Source organism: Micromys minutus (genome assembly GCF_963924665.1).
Source record: "Micromys minutus genome assembly, chromosome: 25".
NCBI lineage: Eukaryota > Metazoa > Chordata > Mammalia > Rodentia > Muridae > Micromys > Micromys minutus.
In genome coordinates, this window is record NC_137960.1 from 42104068 (window position 1) to 42124681 (window position 20614).

The 20614-nt window shown below is 36.6% G+C and overlaps 1 pseudogene across 1 annotated transcript; it reads right to left on the bottom strand.

The window, feature by feature from the left end:
- Positions 1 to 3300: 3300 nt before the first annotated feature.
- On the bottom strand, positions 3301 to 4037 carry LOC308437108 (DCN1-like protein 1; annotated as a pseudogene). Its single transcript has one exon. The product of its transcript is annotated as a DCN1-like protein 1 (transcript).
- Between the last annotated feature and the right edge of the window lie 16577 nt (positions 4038 to 20614).

Sequence of the window (20614 nt, forward strand, 5' to 3'; positions counted from 1 at the left end):
CAAGGGGTGGAAAATGGAAATAGTTCCACTCCCTATCACTCCTAGTGACCCTCTAGGAAAATTTTTGCTTCATGTCTTCACAACTCTAGGTTCTACTGGCCTACAAGTTTTGGTTTAAGATGGGGGAGTGCTCCATTCCATTGAACATTCCACTGAACTGGAAACTCAGAGTTCTCCCTGGCCATCTTGGGCTTCGAATGCCTTAAACCTACATGTTAAGAAAGGAATAACAGTGTTAAGAGGGGTGATAGATCCAGATTACCATAGAAAATTTGGATTGCCTATCCACGATCGAGGTAAGAAGGATTATGTTTGGAGTGCATGAGATCCCTTAGAGTGTCTCTTAGTATTACCATGTCCTGTGATTAAAGTCAGTGGGAAACTACATCCTGATCTAAGTAGGGTGATAAAGTACACAGAATCATCAGGGATGAAGGTTTTGGTCACTCCTCCAGGAAAAGAGCCAAGACCTGGTGATGTGCTTCCAGAAGATAGAGCAAGTACAGAATGAGTAGTAGAGGAAGGTAGTTATAAATACCAGCTAAGGTCATGTATCCAGTTGCAGAAATGAAGACTATAAAGTTAAATGAATGCCTCTGTATTATTTTGTTAAGAATATATTTGTAATATCAATTGGTATTTAAGTTGAAGTACTAATATAATGTTCCCAAGGGACATTGTCCCAATGTAATTTACAAATGTGTTTGCCATTATACAAGGAATAGTCATATCATGTTAGGCATATTCATGACCTTGTCATTGTTTCATGTGGACATGAGACATTTTGTGTCAAGTTGACAAAGATTGGATTGTAGTGGCTTTTTCTGGTTGTCAACTTGACTATATCTGGAATGAACCACAATCAAGAACTGAAAGTCTTACCTGTGATCCAGATTTGAGACTAGGAGATACAAGTTTCTGACATGAATCTTGGCATGGAGATTTTGAGGGACAGTGGCTACGAATCCCAGGACACTAAGGCAATGAGATCTCTGAGTTCAAGGTAAGGACATTTGCTAGGTCCTCTGCACATAACTTTTGGTTATATAGCTTGGTGTTCTTGTGAGACTCAAACAGTGGGGATGTGGTGGAATGGGGCTTACCTTCGACTCTTGCCTGTGCTTGGGGCCCTTTTCCTCTTATTGGGTTGCCTCATCCAGACTTGAGATGAGGGTCTGTGCTTTGTGCCTAGTCTTATTGTAATTTGTAAGCCGTGCTTTGTGGATCTTGCTGAGAGGCCTGCTCTCTCTTTTTCAACTTTTTGTTTTTTAATAGAAACGGAGGAAAGCTGTAGTCAAGATATAAAGTGAGAGAAAGGAACTTTTTTAAAAAGAAAAGAAAGCCATTTTTTTAGGCCACACACAAATATCAAGATTTTTATGAAAAAAAATTATGAGGCAGGGAAAGAAACTAATGGAGTCTCATTTGAAAACAAATCATATCTGAATCAATCAATCTGTAAACAATATGAGAACTCAAAATGTTCCACATAGGAAATAAACAATATAACTTTGTAAAACTTTTAAATATATATATACATATATCTTTAATTTTTCATAATTGAAGTTCTTCATATTTACAAAAATAAATCAAGAAATATTGAAAACAAGACTCTTTTTTCTTTTAATAACCAAATCCCTGTAACATGAATAGAAATTTACTCTAAGTTTCCTCTGGTAGAAATGCATTCCTAAATTAAAGTTATGATTGGATTAATGATATATCTGTAAGGTAAGCTTTCTATGCATTAAGGTAAAATTTCTATGCATTTAGTCACAAATCATGTGACTAAAGCAGCCTTAATCATTTCTGTGTCTGTGTAAAGTTCTGCTATCCTGAAGAACATTCCTTGGTGCCCTGTCGAGGACCTGGATACGTAGAGCAAAGTCTGTGCCTATTGAAGAGCAGTCACCCAACATTTAGCTCATCATTTTAACTTCCTCATGGAGATATTTATGAATACACCCCTTTCACATGTCAGCATGTTAACAGAAAAACAAGCATTTTCAGCAGGAGAGCAACTCATGAGTCCTGTCATGGAAAAAAAAGTTCAAGACTGCATTCTGCTTTGACCTGGAAATAGCAAATTCGAGTGAGACAAAAACAGCCAAAAGTCAAATAATTTATAGAGCAGAAGCCACTGGTATTCGGCCCCAGCACTCGCCTGTCTGACAGTCTCTGCTCAGGAGTAAAGACTTGGCGACCACAGCGACTTAGCAGTAAAGCCATCCCAACAGTCGGCAGTCACACGGCTGGACCACGGCCTGAGAGAGCAGTGCCATGAGAAAGGTTGAACTTCACGACTCATCACAACCATTTCAAAAATTTAAATCTTACTATCTTCTTACAAATTAAGTGAATTGCATTGTGTTCCATAGTGAGTTGACATAATTTTTTAAAGCAAAAACCTAGAACCCTCATGCCTAAATTTAGAATATTATAATGTATAGCAATCTGAAACATTCAAACAAATGAAACAGTTTAACTTGTTCAAAGGCACAGAAGCATTTCTGTGTGGTGTGTGATGCACATGAGAGTAGAGTCTAACGTTCGGTCTCATTACAGTATTCCTTTAAATAAGAGTTCACGGTAGGACACTGTATAGACATGGGTCAGATATCCACAGACTTGTTTTGTAGAACCTTCGAGGGAGTCTGAAACACAAGACTTATTTCAGGGAGTCATCAAATTATCCTTTTTTTCATGTGTTCGTTATTTTGACATTTCTTTTATCAGGTATTCTATTCATACCAACAGTACATGTGGTTTGCCAGGAAAATTAAATTCCCCCAAATCAAACATCATTCCAGATGCGGTACATTAGATAAATTCTCATTTGAGTGCTACCAGCATAGTCTTTGCAACTAACCCAAAGCATGTACTTAACAAGTTTTTATAAAGTGTTTGTGGTGTTCATTATTATGTTTAATTATTATGCCAAACTGTTTTCTGATGAAGACACCATTGTGATTTATGCAAGAATGGAAACCTCTAAATAATCACCATCAAGCTTCTGTGACTTATGGGAAGACAAACTAAGATGGTCCACAGGTATAAGATGAGATCCACATTGTTGGAATTATAAGTGTTTAGGGTGGCCCAGACTAGAAGACAAGCCCAAACTACCAGTAGAAGAATGGAGTCCGATATGGTCCAAGATGTATCCTTAAAGTTTTGTCTCAACCCTCAGTCTGAACTCTGAGGATTGATCTTCAGTTCAGTCCAGCCAGCAGAATTGACTGTGCATTTTCCGTTGTGTTTATTGTACAGACTATGTACATTCTAGAAGGTTCTTTAGTGCTACACTGTTGTACTTTTTGTCCCAGCAATTTGAGGGCGTGCAAATTCCACAAAGTCATCAATAAGAACAGGCCATGTTCCTTCTTCATCATAATTGGACATGCCATCTGCAATCATTGAACTGAAGTCTAACAGAAGGTTCCATGTGTCTTTTGGTATTGGTGATTTATGATGCCCCAACAAATATTTATTCCATAAGTCTAAGAATTTAAATCTTCCATTAAGCACTAAGTTACAGTAAGCAATGGCCATTTCTAGATCTAATCCTTTTTGTCCTGGATTCTTTGCAAAACTAAAAGTAAACTGGTAAAAATCTTTAAATCGTCCTGGTTCTTTCAATTCTTGTTCTATCTTGGGTATTTGGGCCTTTATTTTTTCTGTGCTGTCATATCCTAACTCTGTCATGCCGTCCATGAACTCCTGTCTGGAGAACTCACACTGCTGGCTGGGTCGAGGGCCAGATTATCACAGAACTGCTGTATCCCATTGATTCCGATTTTATTTTCATCCTGAGGGTCTTTGTATCTATTGTACAGATGTTCTAACTTCTTCCTGTTCAACGATCCTTTTACGCTCTTCTGTATATAAAGTTCTGGATTTTGAAAAAAACTATCTGTTGCAACATCTAACTTCCAGTCATTTTGAGAAAGACAACTTCCTGCAGTTTTCTCACTAGATTGTGTGAAGATCATAAATGGACGAACTTTATCCTTCTGAGATGATTTCAACTTGTTCATGTGGGTATACTCCGGACCTCGCCCCTCCTCCTCTGGCTCCGCAGGTAATGCAAGAAAGCCATCTTTACACCCCGTCAATACCTTTAGCATCTCTCATTCATTGCAGCATCTTCCACATAAGACCATTATGAAAAAGTAGTCTGACTTTCTGTCAAATGCTGACACAGATAATATTTTTCAGAACCCACACTTTCTGCTGCCTTGTCATTCTCCTGCCGCATCACCAGCTTGTTCTTCCAGAGCCTTACTCCTCATTGCTTAGTCTTCTTCAGGTCTTTAGGTACACACAGCATCTTCTAACTCAGTGTGGATAAAACGTCAGCCCTTTCACAGAAACCTGTGACTTTCCTTTGTTTAGTCTTTCCAAAGTAGTTTATTTTATGCCTCTACCCAGATTTATTCATTTTAAATTTCTTTCTTTTCTGAAGTGATATTGCCTATGCTATTTTTAACCACCTGTCTTCCCTAGTAAAATGTAGTTTCATGAGCCCATGGACATTTTCTATTTGGTTTCTTCTGTTCTCTTCCAAATTTGATTCCTAGTCTAAATCTGTGTTACATATAAACTGAGAGTAAATAATCTTCTTTTCTGAACTGGTTTGCACACTTTTAAAACTGGCAGGTGCTAATATTGATTCGACCTCAGAGTTCTCCTCTCAAGATGTGCAAGATGCTAAACTGGTTTAAGTTCTCAAGACTCTTGTGCATATACATTAATTATATCTATCATCTGGTGACTACAACATCATTCAATTGTATTTGCTCATTTTTTTTTACTTAACAGGCTTATGGTTCATTAATAATTCATAGCAAATTCCACTATTCCTATTACTATTATTTATGTTGAATTATTTTATATACTGTATCTGTTTTCTGTCCCTAATCTTGGCTGTTCCTCTTTTTCTGAGTTTTCTCATTCCCTGCAATCAGTGCAGCTCTTTTATACTGAGGTCCTTCAAGTCACAGCCTTTTGTCACTAGACAAACTAATAATCTTTAGTTTGAGAAAGGAAATTTAAATCTGCCTCATTAAACACCAATATTAATTAATCTTAATAAAGACTGATAACTATTATATCCATTTCAGCAGTTTTGAAAATGAAGTATAAGAGAGATTAACCTAATCTAAAAATGTCGTAAGGTTGTAAGCATCTGAGTTGAGACTCAAATTAACCTTTATCCCATTGTCTCTGTACTTTATCTTCTTCATTATACTGTCTTAGGTCCTTAATATCACCAACAACGGATATAATATTCCGGATCTTCATTGCTATAAGTACCCCATAAGCCTATAAATAATTTTCTGAGCAAAATGAGCCACATAAATTTGTGACGCACTTTGGAAAAAAATATCAGGGATTTGCTTCTGTAAAGGAAACAGTCAACTTGCAGAAAGAAAAAGTGTTTTGAGAGGTCAGGTATTTGACCAAATTATACAAATTTATAGAATGATTTGAACATTATAAATACAAAACACCAGGCAGTTCACCCTCAAGAAACTGGCATTTAACAGATAAATGATTTCATTTTTAATCCTGTGTGTTTGTTGTATTATGTATGCGTGTGTATGAATATATGTGTGTGTTTGTGTATTTGTGTGTGTGTGTGTGTGTGTGTGTGTGTGTGTGTGTGTGTGTGTGTGTCTTTATTGCTGCACTGGTCAGGTAAACTGACTGAGAAAAATCATTCCAAGCACTCTCCTTATTCCTCAGTTACTACACAAATGATTACTGTTTTGTATGCCAGTTGTATTTTGCCATAATAATGTTTCAAGAAAAGCTCCCCAAGGTTTATAAATGTTGATGGTTTATTTAGCTCATAGGAATCAAGTCAGCCAGTTAAGCCTTGGCAGGGAGGGGCTCTTCCAGTCTAGGCTGAGTTTGCTTCTGCATCTGTGGTCAAGTGTAAGTTAGGCAGAATACAATGCAACCTATGTGTGACACATGAGCTCAGCCAAGTGTACTTTGTACTCTATCTTGTATTGCTCAGATGCTAGTCTCTTACAAAACTCAGCACAGAGCATGCCTGAAGGGAAAAGCTGAAGATCAATAGAAACAAATTTCCTGAAAATGCAGCTACTTAAAATAGCAAATATATAGTGTCATTTATAAGTTGTCTTAGGTGCAGTTTCCATTGCTGCACAGAGACAATATGACGGAGGCAATTCTTATAGGGGACAACATTGAATTGTGGCTAGCTTGTAGAATCAGAGGTTTAGCACATTATTGTCATGACTAGAAACATAAGAATATCTAGGAAGACACGGTGTTGGAGAAGGAGCAGAGAGTTCTACATCTTGAATAGAAAATAGTCAGGAGAAGACTGGCATCCTTGGGCAACTAGGAAGAAGGTCTCAAAGCATACCTCCACAGTAACACACTTCCTGCAACAAGGCCACACCTCCTAATAGTGCCACTCCCTGAGCCAAGCATATTTAAACCTTTACAAGAGTTTATCAATTTACTGGATTTTTTTTGCTACACATGGTGGTGATTGGTCTTGTGTTTCTTCAGTTAAATATTGGCATTCAGTACTCAGGTTAGAGAACTGAGCTAGATTTATTCTGTGTTGCTTATATTCAGCAAACTGGCTGAAGCATGATTTCACAATGATTCAGAAGAAAGAAAAAATAAGGAAGAGCAAATATTTTATTTTAACTTTTCCTTTTGGAATATTTTTTCAGTTACACTCTTGAGTCTGGTATGGAGATTTGTGGCAGAAAAATCCCATCCACAGCAAGGTAGGTGAGCATACATTGTCACCAATATATCTGCTGTGCTAGTAGAACTTTCAAAAATGATTCATTATGGTTCTTTATTAGGTCAGCAAACAATAAAGAAAAGTGATATACTTATTAGAAATATTCTGTAGCTACAGAAACCATACAATAGGCCAAGAAATATTTTGAGAATAAAAATATATGAAAATTGGGAAATTTAACCATAAACTTGGTCATTTGAAGTAATAAGAGATCATATACATTTTGAACCAAATGAAAATCAATCCCAAGAGCTAAGAATGCAGCCTTGTGGCAATCCTTGGTATTTAAAAATCATTATGTTTAATCTTTACACACATAGAGAACTTTAACTATTTCCATGTTATATTTTGTTTTATATGTACTTTATCCTCATTGAAACTGGTAAGGTTTCAATTATTACTATCAAAGCTTTTAAAAAAATCAAGTACTGACTATATATATATATATATAGTTTTATGCAAAATGCTTTTAAAAATCTGTACATTTATCTCTGTTTTTAAAAATAAACTTGTTAAAAAAGAAAATCCATCAAATATTAAGATTTGTGAAATGCAGTCAAAATGACATTTAGAATAAAAGTCAAAGATTTAAAGTGTTAAATTAGAAGAGAAAGACCTAAAGTTAGTGATTTACTTCAATCTCAAGAAACCAAAAGGACTAATTATGTAAAATAAGAGGAAGGGAAAAGAGAAGACAATGAAACTAAAAACAAAAATAATAGATAAAAATCAATAAAGACAAGTTGTATATTTGATAAAATTAACACTATTAGCATCTATTTAGGAAAAAAACCCACTATATCAGAAATTCTAGATATAAAATTTTAAGTAGTTTAAAATTGAATCTACAAATATATACATAGTATGTTTTATAATAAATATTAACATGAAGATGCAAATTTGTTTCAAACGTAAATAGTTATCCAATGTATTACATTAAAGCAATTGATTAATAAGTCACCTATAACAAGTGTCAGTGGCTATTTACCATAGAATCAGGAGAAAGGTCATGCAAGCCAGAGATATACTCAACTGACTAAATTGCCCCTGTGCAAAACTTGGGGAAATTAAAGTAGTATTTTGCTAATGTTGTTCTATAACCTAAATAGTATTGTTATAAGAAATTATTTTTTTAAATTTGATAAAAAGTTAGTCTTCAAGAGAGCATTCTAATATTTCCCTAAAATAATTAAAAGCAAAACACTTTCTTCTCATTACAATTCATTAATGTTTCTTTTCACTAATAAACTGTATCCCGAAGCTGCTTTTCTTACTAGAATATTCTAGAAGCAGAGGAAATATTCATCTTTGTAGAGAGAGTATTGGGGACTATGGGGGTGGCTCAGTTGATACACTTGTTTATTGTACAGCATGAACATGAGTCCAGAGCTCCATTATCCATCTCCATTACTGAGAACTAGATATGGGAGCATGCATCTCTAACCCCAGTGCTGGGGGATGGGGGACAGAGATGGGTGGAGCTCGCTGGTCAGTCACACTACCTGAGCAGGTGAGCTCAAGTTTCAATGAGAGGCCTTCTCTCAAAAAAATTAAATGAAAAACTACGGATGGAGAAGCCTTCACATGTATGCAATACCCACCTGCATACATATATGTAGATGAACACATACATATATACACACATGTAAATGCAAACTCATGTGCACATATGTACACACATGATGAACTACAGAAAAAGATTTTTCACTTGACACCATCTTACCTTTAACATTATCAATGGGAATCAGTAGAAAGCACTAAATTGGTTGATTAAATATGTGTTCATTTAGTAAATACTTAATCACTTTTCAATTTGAACTATATGTATAAAACATATTAATATATTGAATTACAAATAATTAAGGTCAGTTTGTATGTGACATTAATTTCTGGATGTATTTATTCAGTTCATCTCTTTGCAACATTTTGTTTTGTAAGAAATACAATCACAATAAAGTATATAAAAATGACAATAAAGCTATAAAGTGGTAGGAATTATCATTTTTCACAACCTAGTTTGAAGGGGTAGAAAGATAACTCAATGATTAAAAGCATTTGCTGCTCTTGTCCATGACCTGGGTTTGGTGCCCAGCACACAGAAGACAGTTCACAAGGACATGTAACTTTAGTTCTTGGTATACTTTTCTAGCCTCCCTGTCCACCAAAACATACAAATGACATACATACATTTATGTATGCAAAATACTCATGCACATAAAATGAAAACAAATCTCAAAAATTAATAGCCTCTTTGTAACTTCATTAGCAAACTACTTTTTGTTTTGAATTAATTCTTGGGAGTCTAGGCTGTTGTTAGAATCACAGCAATCCTCCAGCCTCAGTCACTCAGTCAGTATTCCTGGTTAATAAAACATCTAAAACTATAAACAGGAGTATGTAGAGAGTTAAAATAAAAACTAAAGCTGAAAACATATTTGGGTTCAAGTTCACCATTCTCCACTTTGGGGTATAGATCATTAAATTACTGCAAGTGAAATACAGGGAGGTAGTAGATCCTAGGAATTTCCCTAATCTTTGTTGGGCTGCTCAAACTAGTCATGAGATGGTAAAGTGAGTAAGTTACAGAATAAAATAGTGTGGTTGCAAAGGTACAAAGATGACAACAGAGATGGGACGTTCTGCTCTTTTTTGAGTTAAGATAATTAGTGCACAAACAGGACAATGAGTCTGACTTACTTCTGATTTTGAGACCCAGCTGGCCAAAGAAGATTTCTGCACTCACAGGCTGTCTGTAATGCATGCAGGTTCCAGTTTTCCCTGAGAAAAATGCTAAGCAAACCTCATGATTATAGGTTGGGGATTAGAATCTTCATAATCATTTTAGAACTTTTTCCAGAAATATGTAGAGTTCCCACCACCACCCCATTCCACTTATGTAACAAAAAACGTATCCTGACCAACATACTAACTTTGTTGAAATGCACAATTTTAGCACATATTTTCTTTGCTTGATGTATTTATTCAACACTGACAGTACTCCTCCATTTTATCATTTTCAGTTTTTTGAAAACAAATCATTCTCTGACAGGGAGACTGTCAACTAAGAGGAAAGTTCTTCAATAAGAATACTTCAGGGTTAAGTCTGTCAAATCTTAGCACTGGGGACATCTGTCTTTAGTTGGCTCTTTCAATGAGTACAGATGTGGAGTCCCTTATGCAGTGGAACAACAGGAACAGATGTTTCCAGGGAACTTGCTAACAACACTTCTTCCTAAACCATACCAGTCTTCGGATATTTTCTGTGGAATGGCTGAAGGACAATGACTGAAAAATGTACTGGCAAGTGCTTTGTGTTTTTTAAATTGAATTATAGCGTAATAATTTAATTTGTGGTTTCCCATGTGCAAGCTAAAATTTCAGTATGACAAACAAACCTAAAATATTTCCAAACATCTGACAAGAGTATGTTCAGAAAAAAAATACAAATAAAGGAGAGGAAGAAAAGAAAAATTACATCTGCACAACACTGTCAGAGATGGCTTCAAATGTAGCCTATACTAAGTTTGGTGATTGGTTTATCTCCTAACACATCCTCTCAATTTCCTACCAAGTGTTTTAATATCTGTCAAAAAGTCATCACTAATTTATTCTAATATACATTGGGATTTTTGAATATTTATGTTCTGAGTCACAAAGACAGCTATAGAAATGGTCTATGCAGAATCTGGTAAAGCAATCAACAGTGAGCATGAGTCTGTTTGAACACACATATTATTAGCTCATTTAGCCACAGCACGTATTCAGGGCAAACATCTGTTTCCCCATTGCACTGTGCAATGTTATATTTATTAGTGGTCTTCTTACATTCCCCATTGTAAACTTTGTTATTAACCATGATAAGTATATAATTTTACATTTTACTTTGCTCCTTTTACATGTGTTACTGACGTAAGATATATTGTTTGTTTCTATTTCAATTTGGCACCACTTGCTTTTGGCTTTGGAGAAGAATTAAATTTCAACTTTGAGTATCTCCCATGTGTATTGTAAAGTGCATAGGTAGAACTATGGAAAACCCACAGCAATTTCCATGAAGCAGCAGCTAAATGTAATGTACTGGTTCAAACCACAGAGATGCATTTTATTTGTCGCAAACATGAGTTATAATAAATCATTAAAATAATATTAACATGTTCTGAAATAGAGACAAAATGTGACAGAGCTTAAGTTCCAGCAGATGATTTTAAAATCAGTGACAAGAAAATTTATCATATATATTTTTTCCCAGAATTTTTATCCTGAATACTAATACAAAATATTATTTGTTACCAGCTTACTACAAACATTTAAAGCTTACACAACACAGCTCACAAGTTCTTAGGCACAGCCTTTTGTGTATGAAAAACATGAATGGACCTTCCCTTCTTTGCCAGAGTAGCCCCACCTACCTGGTATATCTTGTCATTTGAGGATGTGCAAAGGATACTCTTGTGGTTTGAGTGAGAACAGTTTCAGTAGGTTAATGTATTTGAATATTTAGTCTCCCGTTACAGGAACTATTTGGAAAGGACTAAGAGGTGTGTTTGTAGTAGCCTTGTTGGAAGAGGTGTGTTACTTGAGAAAGCTTGGAAATTTCAAAAGACTTATACCATTCTCATTATGTCCTCACTTTGTGTTTGACTTGTGTGTCAGCATGTGATATCAGCCCCTTTTTAACTGTGTCATTATAGACTTGAAGTATGAGAAACTCTGCTAATTGTGGTTGAAGTCTCCCAATGACCTCATAGCCTTCTAGTACTTCGCATGAATAAAGGACTCCCCTGATTAGTAGTTTCTCCTTCTCCCTTGAAAAGGGAATTCTAAGCCACATACTTGCTTCATTTTTATAGGACCAATTCTCATTCTCCAGAAAAAACATGTTTAGCCAGCACCTGAGATTCCTGAAATGTTTCCTCCATGCTAATGAGGAATTTTAGGTGCCCTATCCCTAGTAAATGACCTTTGCTCATCATGAATGCCCCTACCCTCAGTCCCTCAAACTTTATAAGCCTTTAATCATCCTAAGTGAAGTTGATCTGCTTACTGACAGCTGGTCCTGGTGTGGTTTATTCATCGTATGTACTCACAGGACTTCTGAATCCCATTTGATGTCTCTGCTCCCATTGATCTAGTGGACTCTATCTGCTGAGTTTCTCTGAAATCAGAGACTCAGATCTCAGGCTATGAAACTGTAAGCCAAATTAAACATTTTGTAAGTTTCATTGCTCCCAGTATTTTAACACAAAATTGAAAAGGCACTAACACAGAGACCATTATTTCTTGGTCTGACAGGGTCTGGCTTTTTATTTTAATATATGCATTGAAACTTTGTTCTGAAAACTCCCACAGCAATACTGAATGCCCTAGACATGTGCTGAGGAGAAAGTGGATGGGAGCTCAGTGGGATCAACTCCAACACTGCACACGAGCTTCACGGTGAGTGTTGCTCATTGACCTTGAATGTTAATAAAGTTGTGCTCTATAGCCAGAGACCTGAGAATGATCATGAACTAGCTAGCATGTTGGTGAATACATGAAGAGATGTGTGACATAGTGCATGTGCTGAAAGATGATATTTGTGGTCTTAGTGTAGAAGGCAATTAGTTGGTGATGTTTCAAGGAGACTGCAAAAACACCTTCTGTGTCTCTATTTACAGGAAACTGTTGTGAATATGACCCATAGTATTAGTTACTAGTTAGTTAGTTAGTTAGTTAGTTCGTTCGTTAGTTAGTTAGTTAGTTAGTTAGACTGTATATCATTTCGAGCCATAATAAAGCTGAAGAAATGCTAAGTTAAATTTGGGGAGTGTTTTGTTGCAATTACTATCTCCACTTTCTCTCCCAAAAGTACCTTGACAATTCTCAATCTGTTGTACTTAGACCTCAGCTTTCTTTGGATGGTATCTACTCGCTGTCCCACTGTTCCCCTGTGCTTCTGTCACATGCCTATGTCACAGTGACACACGGAAGATGGACAAAGGCTTTGAAGGCAGATGAAGCTGCATTTTATGTTGTTTTGTTTTGTCTGCCTTCCACTTCTAATAGTGGCACACACCACACTGTCACCTAACCTTTCTATGAGTCTTGTGGAAAAGGGATTACCACAGATGATGGTACAGAATTCTCTGTCCAGAATTCTGAAAAATCTGCTACTTTCCTTCCAGCCTTCTTAATATGGATTAGAACAGGTAAACGCTTTAAGCATTTTTTTGCATTAAGCATTAATTGCATACAATGTTTTGAGTTTTCATTGTCATATCCTTGGCCAATTATAATCTTATTTAGAGGGATGTGGAAATCTCTTTAACACCAGCAACTTCACTAACTATATTCTCATTTCAAAATATGTGCCTATCAAACTAGAAATTCATATCACAAACTGTCCATGAAGCAGAAGACACCAATTCAGAATTAACAGAATGGAGATTTCACCTGACAAGTTTTCAAATTCCTAATGATTTTACTTAATGCTTCCAGAGTAATGATTCTCTAGGAAGAAAACTGTTATATGTGTACAATGTCAGATGAACAGATTTGTGCTTTTCTACAAACTATATTAAATTCACTGTCAACACTTTTCAAAGCACTCTTAATTCCCTTTAATAACTGATTACTGTCAAACAGTCTTGTTTTTGTTGGTCATATCTATTAATACCAACTTTCAGACCACATGTTACTCATCATATTAAATTTTATCTGTCCATCTATGTGTAAAATCTATCTGTGTGCAAAACATACAGTTATATAATAACACATACACTAAATGGCTATAAAAAGAGTTTTGAACAAAGAACCCTTTGAGTGCTGCTGGGGTAAGACAAGCCCGCAGGTCAGAATAGAGCTGCTTTGAAGATGACTGGGCTGTATAAGTGATGTTCGGGGCCAGGGAGGTCATAGAAATGAACTGTAGATACCAGTCACTATAGATCAAGAGGTCTATTGCATCAGCAATGGTGTATTAGTCAGAGTTTGCTAGAGTCACAGAACTTATGGGTAATCTCCATACAGTAAGGGAATTTGTTTGACCATGGTCTATAGTCCAACACCTCAACAATGGTCTGCAGCAGCTGTGAATGTAAGTCCAAGGATCTAGTAGATGTTAAGTCCCACAAGGCAAGCAGAGAGAGAGAGAGAGAGAGAGAGAGAGAGAGAGAGCTTTCCTTATTCCAATGTTCTTATGTAGCTCTCCAACAGAAGGTGTGTCCCAGATTAAAGGTGTGTACCACCACGCCTGGAGTTGAGACTTGCTTTGTCCCGGATGACCTTGAACTCAGAGATTTTCTTGCCTTAAAGTCCTGGGATTCATAGCCACTATGCCTCCAGATCTCCATGCCAAGATCCAGGTCAGAAACGTGTCTCTCAGCCTCAGGATCATAGGTGAGCCTTCCAATTCTAGAATGTAGTTCATTCTGGATATAGTCACGTTTACAACTAGGAATAGCTACTACAAGTGAGTATTGAGCTCAGTCGCTACACTTGAGATAGAATTTCTTGGTAACAGGTCAGTGGGGCCATTCCCATCCCAGTGTTATATGATTTCTTTATATGGCCCTGTTGAGGGTACAGTTCCCTTGTGTGGTCTGTTTAACACATTCTTAGGCTTGAGTTTTCAAACATATTTTGATGTGGTGGACTGACTGGTCATATGGTCCTAATGTACTTTGGAAAGTTCATATGAAGAACATTTTTACTTTTAGGAATAGATGAGTTTTCAGCCTGTATCTTATAGTAGATGCTAGACTGCTCGCAGGTTTGCATTTCCTACAAGTGCAAGACCACCCTACCTATACTCATGCTCAAGATGCAGCCCTGTGCTGTTGTACAGGTGCCTGTCAGAGAAAGGCACAGCCTGAAGAACCACCCTTTTAGACAATATGGAGAAAGCAGAGCAGGACACAGCCCGGTCAGTTGTTTTTCTTGTTTGTTTTTTGTTGTTGTTTTTTGTTTTTTTGTTTTTGTTTTGTCATTATTTCCCTATCCCAACTGTGATTCAGCATCATACATTTACTGTCAATTTCAAAATAAATGGTTCCCACATTTTCAGAGTTCATACATTCTGAAAAATTGAAGTTTCATCTAAGGCATGAATATTGGACTACAGTTCATTTCGTGGTGCTGCCCCCTAACGTAGCTCTTACAGCTTAATAGGTACATGACTCCATTCATAATGTGGGTAATTCATAACACAGCTTTCATCACCAAAGAAATATCACCAAAGGTACCATCAGGACATTTAGCATTATTAAACATATAAACAATTTTATACTGAAAGTAACTCTTGTTTTATATTAATTATCATGAGAAGTAGAAATTGGGATATTAAATGTGTATAGTTTAATGAAATCTAGGATTCTTCTGGAACTAAAAATCTCTTTTTTAGTATTTATTTTCATAAAGTGTGAATAAAATTGTTCTCCTGTGCAACTAGAGAATGTATAAACACTTCAATGGACAGCAAATAAACAAGTCGGTATATAAAGGGAGGTATTTTTACATTGCTACTAAATATATGGGGAAGTCTAGATTAGTTGTATATCTGACTTTATTTAAATAATATAGTTTTCTGAATCTATTCCAGGAATTGTTAAATGTAGAGATCTTTCTTACTTTTTCTAGGGTCACACCTTAATAGATGGATATACTGTATACTTTAATTTTCAATTTTTATATGTGACTTCAGAGAATATTTTATACATTTAAAGCACTGAATTCTTGCACTGTTTCTTTTGATGTTTTTTCTATCACAGGAGAAAGAAAGAGGAGTGTGGATGGTTTGAGAACTTTACTGGCACTTGCTCCCTATCCGTGTTTAGAAGGTCATTTAAATTGAACAATGCACCATCTTCATCGTCAGCACTGGTTTACCAATAGTCTATCAGAAGCCTCTTCAACTCACAGGACTGCTAGTTAAAGTCAGGCAGGAAACTGAATCTCTCCTGGGGTCAGAGGCCAGAGCACTGCAACAAGCTCAAGTCTAACCTGGTCTACTTAATGAACCCCGGCTAGTCAAGAGTACATGGTAAAACCCTGTCTACAAAATCAATGGAACAAAACAACACAACGTGTTAGAATTCCCATCCTTCTTCTTTAATAATTATGCCAGATAAACCTGAGATTTAAGAACAAACACTTAAACAGTTTTTGAAATAGTGGAGATATCGTACTTTGTTTTATTTTAGGTAATAGAAACTTGCTCCAGAAGCCCCCAAAACCTAAGTATTATAAGAATGCACAGGAAAGAAGGCCTGCAGCCAGAGAGCTCGGGAGAACAGGAGCAAGCTGGTGTGTTTAAGGAAGCAGCACTCAGGTGCTAGTTATCCATACGCTTAAGGCTTCTCCTCAGTGGCCATATCATCAGCCCAGAAAGCAAGTTGTATTCATAGCATTTTTGATCAAGAGCCTGAATAGCATTCAACAAATGCATTCTTCTGCTCTACTGCCTTCATCTGGGCTCACTGTGTATGAAACTAGATTGGGGAGAATTGACCCAAAGCACCCAGAACAGCTCACTCACATGGTTTGTGTCATGTGTGTGTGTGCTTGTGTGTGGTGTGTATGCATGTGTGTGAGTGTTGTATGTATGTGTGTGTGCTTGTTTGAGTGGCTGTGAGTGAGATTGAAACCCTGGTCACCTTTGTATACTTCTAAACAATCTGAATGTGACCTCAAAATCTCCTCCACTATTGTGGAACCAGCAGAATAGTTCTCCTTCTTTCCCTTTGGTCCGGAATTTTGAAGAGTCCTTTATCCAGAACAGGAGAATCTACAATCACTTTTGGCTTGCTTTCCTTCAGACATGACACTGCATTGTCTTCCGTGTTCTGTATAGTGTATGAAGCAACCACAAGCCAAATGAGACTTCAGGGAACCTCCAAGCCGCCAGGACTTGAGAATTCCAGTGACCATGTGTTTTAAAACTGGCCTGCTGCAAAACTGACAGAATCCTATAGGCCATATGGAAAACACATGAGTAGGCTGCTGTTGAGCACTTCTTTGCATCTGGTTTGGTTATGAGGGAAAGCCAAACTGGAACTGAATAGGAAAAAGCTGATAATCCATTTTTTGCAGTAAGGAAGAGATAAATGTAAAGAACAAAAATCTCAGCAATGTGCTTCTTCTGATCACTTGATCAGCGATGGTAAAATTGAGGAATAAGTATCACACAATGTTGTTGTTGTCAAGAAAACTGATTAGCATACAGACATGAGTTCTCCTTGTACCCCAGGAAAGACCTATCTTCCTAAAATGTTAGAATATGCTTTCTAAAAAAAAAATAAATAGGAAAATAAATAGGAGATAATACAAACTCACTTTCTACAAATTGCTGATGTTGATATAGAGAAGACTTGAGAGTATAGCTGGGTGGTAGAATGCTTGCCTTTCATGGAGGAGTCCTGGGCTTAATCCCCAGAACTGCAAAACAAACAGTGAGACCAGAAAAGTGTGACATGAGATTTTAAGGCAACTGAAGAGCCACTTAAAAATGACAAAAAAGATTGAGAGGTGACTGCAGATTATAAAAATATTGTGGGACCATGTACAGGCTCACAATAGAGGTATGGGACAGGTGCGAGCACACGATAGAGCTGCGAGACGAAGTACAGACTCATGTACAACTGTTGGACTAAATTCAGAATAGGACTAAAACAGCTGTGAGACTAGGCACAGGATCTCTGCATAATATCATAGCCATGGCATTACGTACAGGCTCACTACATAGTACTGAGTCTAGGCACAGGCTCATTACAGTCCTGAGACTAGGCATGGGTTTACTACACAGTCCTGGTAGTAGAAACAGGTTAACTATGCAGCCCTGAGACTAGGCACAGGTTCACTACACAGTCCTGAGTCTAGGTACAGGCTAACTACACAGCTTAATGGAACTCAGTGAAACAAGTGAAAAAGAAGAGGAGGTAACTATCAGAGAAAATGTTTCCCTTGAACATTGATGCAAAAATACTCAACAAAATCCTTGCAAACCGAATCCAAGAACACATCAAAATGATCATTCACCATGATCAAGTAGGGTTGATCATCCCTGGGATGCAAAGATAGTTTAATATACTGAAATCCATCAATGTAATCCACCATATAAACAAACTCAAAAAAAAAAAAAAAAAAAAAAAAAAAAAAGCACATGGTCATCTCATTAGATGCTGAGAAAGAATTTGACAAAATTCAACACTCTTTCATGTTAAAAGTCTTGGAAAAAAACAGAAATGCAAGGCCCATACCTAAACATAATAAAAACAATATACAGCAAACCAATAGCCAACATAAAACTTAACAGTGGGAAACTTGAAGCAATCCCACTAAAATCAGGACCAGAAAAGGCTGCCCACTCTCCCCGTTCCTATTCAACATAATACTGGAAGTCCTGGCCGGAGCAATTACACAGCAAAAGGAGATCAAAGGGATACAAATTGGAAAGGAAGAAGTAAAAACATCACTGTGTGCAGATGACATGATAGTGTACGTAAGTGACCCCAAAAATTCCACCAGAAAACTCCTAGAGCTGATAAACAAATTCAGCAAAGTGGCTGGATATAAAATTAACTGAAACAAATCAGTAGCCTTCCTCTACTCAAAGGACAAACATTCTGAGAAAAAAATTAAGGAAAAGATACCTTTCACAATAGTCAAAAACGATATGAAATACCTTGGTGTGACTGTAACTAAGCAAGTGAAGGACCTGTATGACAAGAACTTCAAATCTCTTAAAAAGGAAATCAAGGAAGATCTCAGAAAATAGAAAGATCTCCCATGCTCATGGATTGGAAAGATCAACATTGAAAAAATGTCCATCTTACCAAAAGCAATCTACAGATTCATTGCAATTCTTAACAAAATCCCAACCTAATTCTTCATAGAGTTAGAAAAAGCAATGTGCAATTTCATCTGGAATAACAAAAGACCTAGAATATCAAAATCCATCCTCAACAACAAGAAAACATCTGCGGGAATCACTATCCTTGACCTCAAACTATATTACAAGGCAATTGTGTTAAAAAACTGAATGGTACTGGTACAGAGATAGGTAGGTTGATCAATGGAACAGAATAGATTTAGAAATGAACCCTCACATATATGGTCACTTGATTTTTGACAAAGGAGCCGTAAACATTTAGTGGAAAAAGGACAGCCTCTTCAACAAATGGTGTTGGTCCAACTGGCACTCAGCATGCAGAAGAATGAAAATAGACCCTTTCTTATCTCCTTGTACAAAGCTCAAGTGCAAGTGGATCAAAGATCTCCACATTAAACCAGGTACACTGAAACTATTAGATGAGAAAGTAGGGAAAACCTTAGAACACATAGGCACAGGAGAAAATTTCCTGAACAGAACACCAATGGCTCGTGCTCTAAGGTCAAATGTTGACAAATGGGACTTAATGAGATTGCAAAGTTTCTGTAAGGCTAAGCACACTATCCAGAAAACAAAACAACAGCCAACAGATTGAGAAAAGATCTTTACCAACCCCACATCAGATAGAGGCCTAATACCCAAGGTATACAAAGAACTCAAGAAGTTAGACCCAGAGAATCAAACAACCCTATTATAAAATGGGCTACAGAGCTAAGCAAAAAGTTCTCAACTGAGAAATATGGAATGTCTGAGAAGCATCTAAGGAAGTGCTTGCCATCATTAGCCATCAGGAAAATGCAAATCAAAACAACCCTGAGATTCCACCATACACCAACCAGAATGGCTAAGATCAAAAATTCAGATGCCAGCAGATGCTGGTGAGGATGCAGAGAAAGAGGAACACTTCCCCACTGTTGGTGAGGTTGTAAACTGTTACAACCACTCTGGAAATCAGTCTGGCAGTTCCTCAGAAAATCGTGCATAGTACTACCTGAAGACCCAGTTATTCCACTTCTGGGCATATACACCAGAGAAGCTCCAACATACAACAAAGACACATGTATCACAATGTTCATAGCAGCCCTATTTATAATAGCCCAAAGCTGGAAAGAACCCAGATGTCCTTCAGTAGATGAATGAATACAAAAATCGTGGTATATTTACACAATGGATTACTACTCTGGTATCAGAAACAATGACTTTATGAAATTCTTAAGAAAATGGATGCATCTAGAGAATGTCATCCCGAGTGAGATAACCCAGTCACAAAAGAACAAACATAATATGCAGTCACTGATAATTGGATACCAACCCCAAAATGCTCTGAACATCCCAGAAACAATATGAAGTTGAAGAAAAAACAAAGGCCAGAAAAAAAGAAAAAAAAAGAAAAGAAAAACCATTATGCTTAATCTTTACACACCAAAAAAACTTTGACTATTTTCAGGTTACATCTTGTTTTACATGTACTTTATGCTCAGTGTAACTAGTAAGATTTTAATGCACACTATCAAACCTTAAAAATAAAAAACCCAAGTACTGACAAAAATAAATTTGTACACTTTTATGCAAAAATGCTTAACATCTGTACATTTATCTTTGTGTTTTAAAATAACATTGTTCAATTATAAAAAAGGAAAAGAAAATGTTGCACTTCCATTGTCACTATGGAAGAAAGGGCAGGCCATTCAGGGAGAGGTGTGGAGGCTGGGGTTTGTGAACAAAGAGGAAGGAGAGCCACCTTCGTGGATTTCTGGCAAAATGATAAATAATGAGCTCAGGTCAAAGAAAAACAACGTGATCATAACCTGAGTCTTGTAAATGCGGAGAAAATCAACCAAAGATATATTTACATTTACAGTTGATTGTTGTTTTTGTTGAACTTTTGTTGTTTAGTTTTTAAGTTGTTAATCATAACTAGTTACCCTGGTAGTTTTCTTTTTATTTTTCTA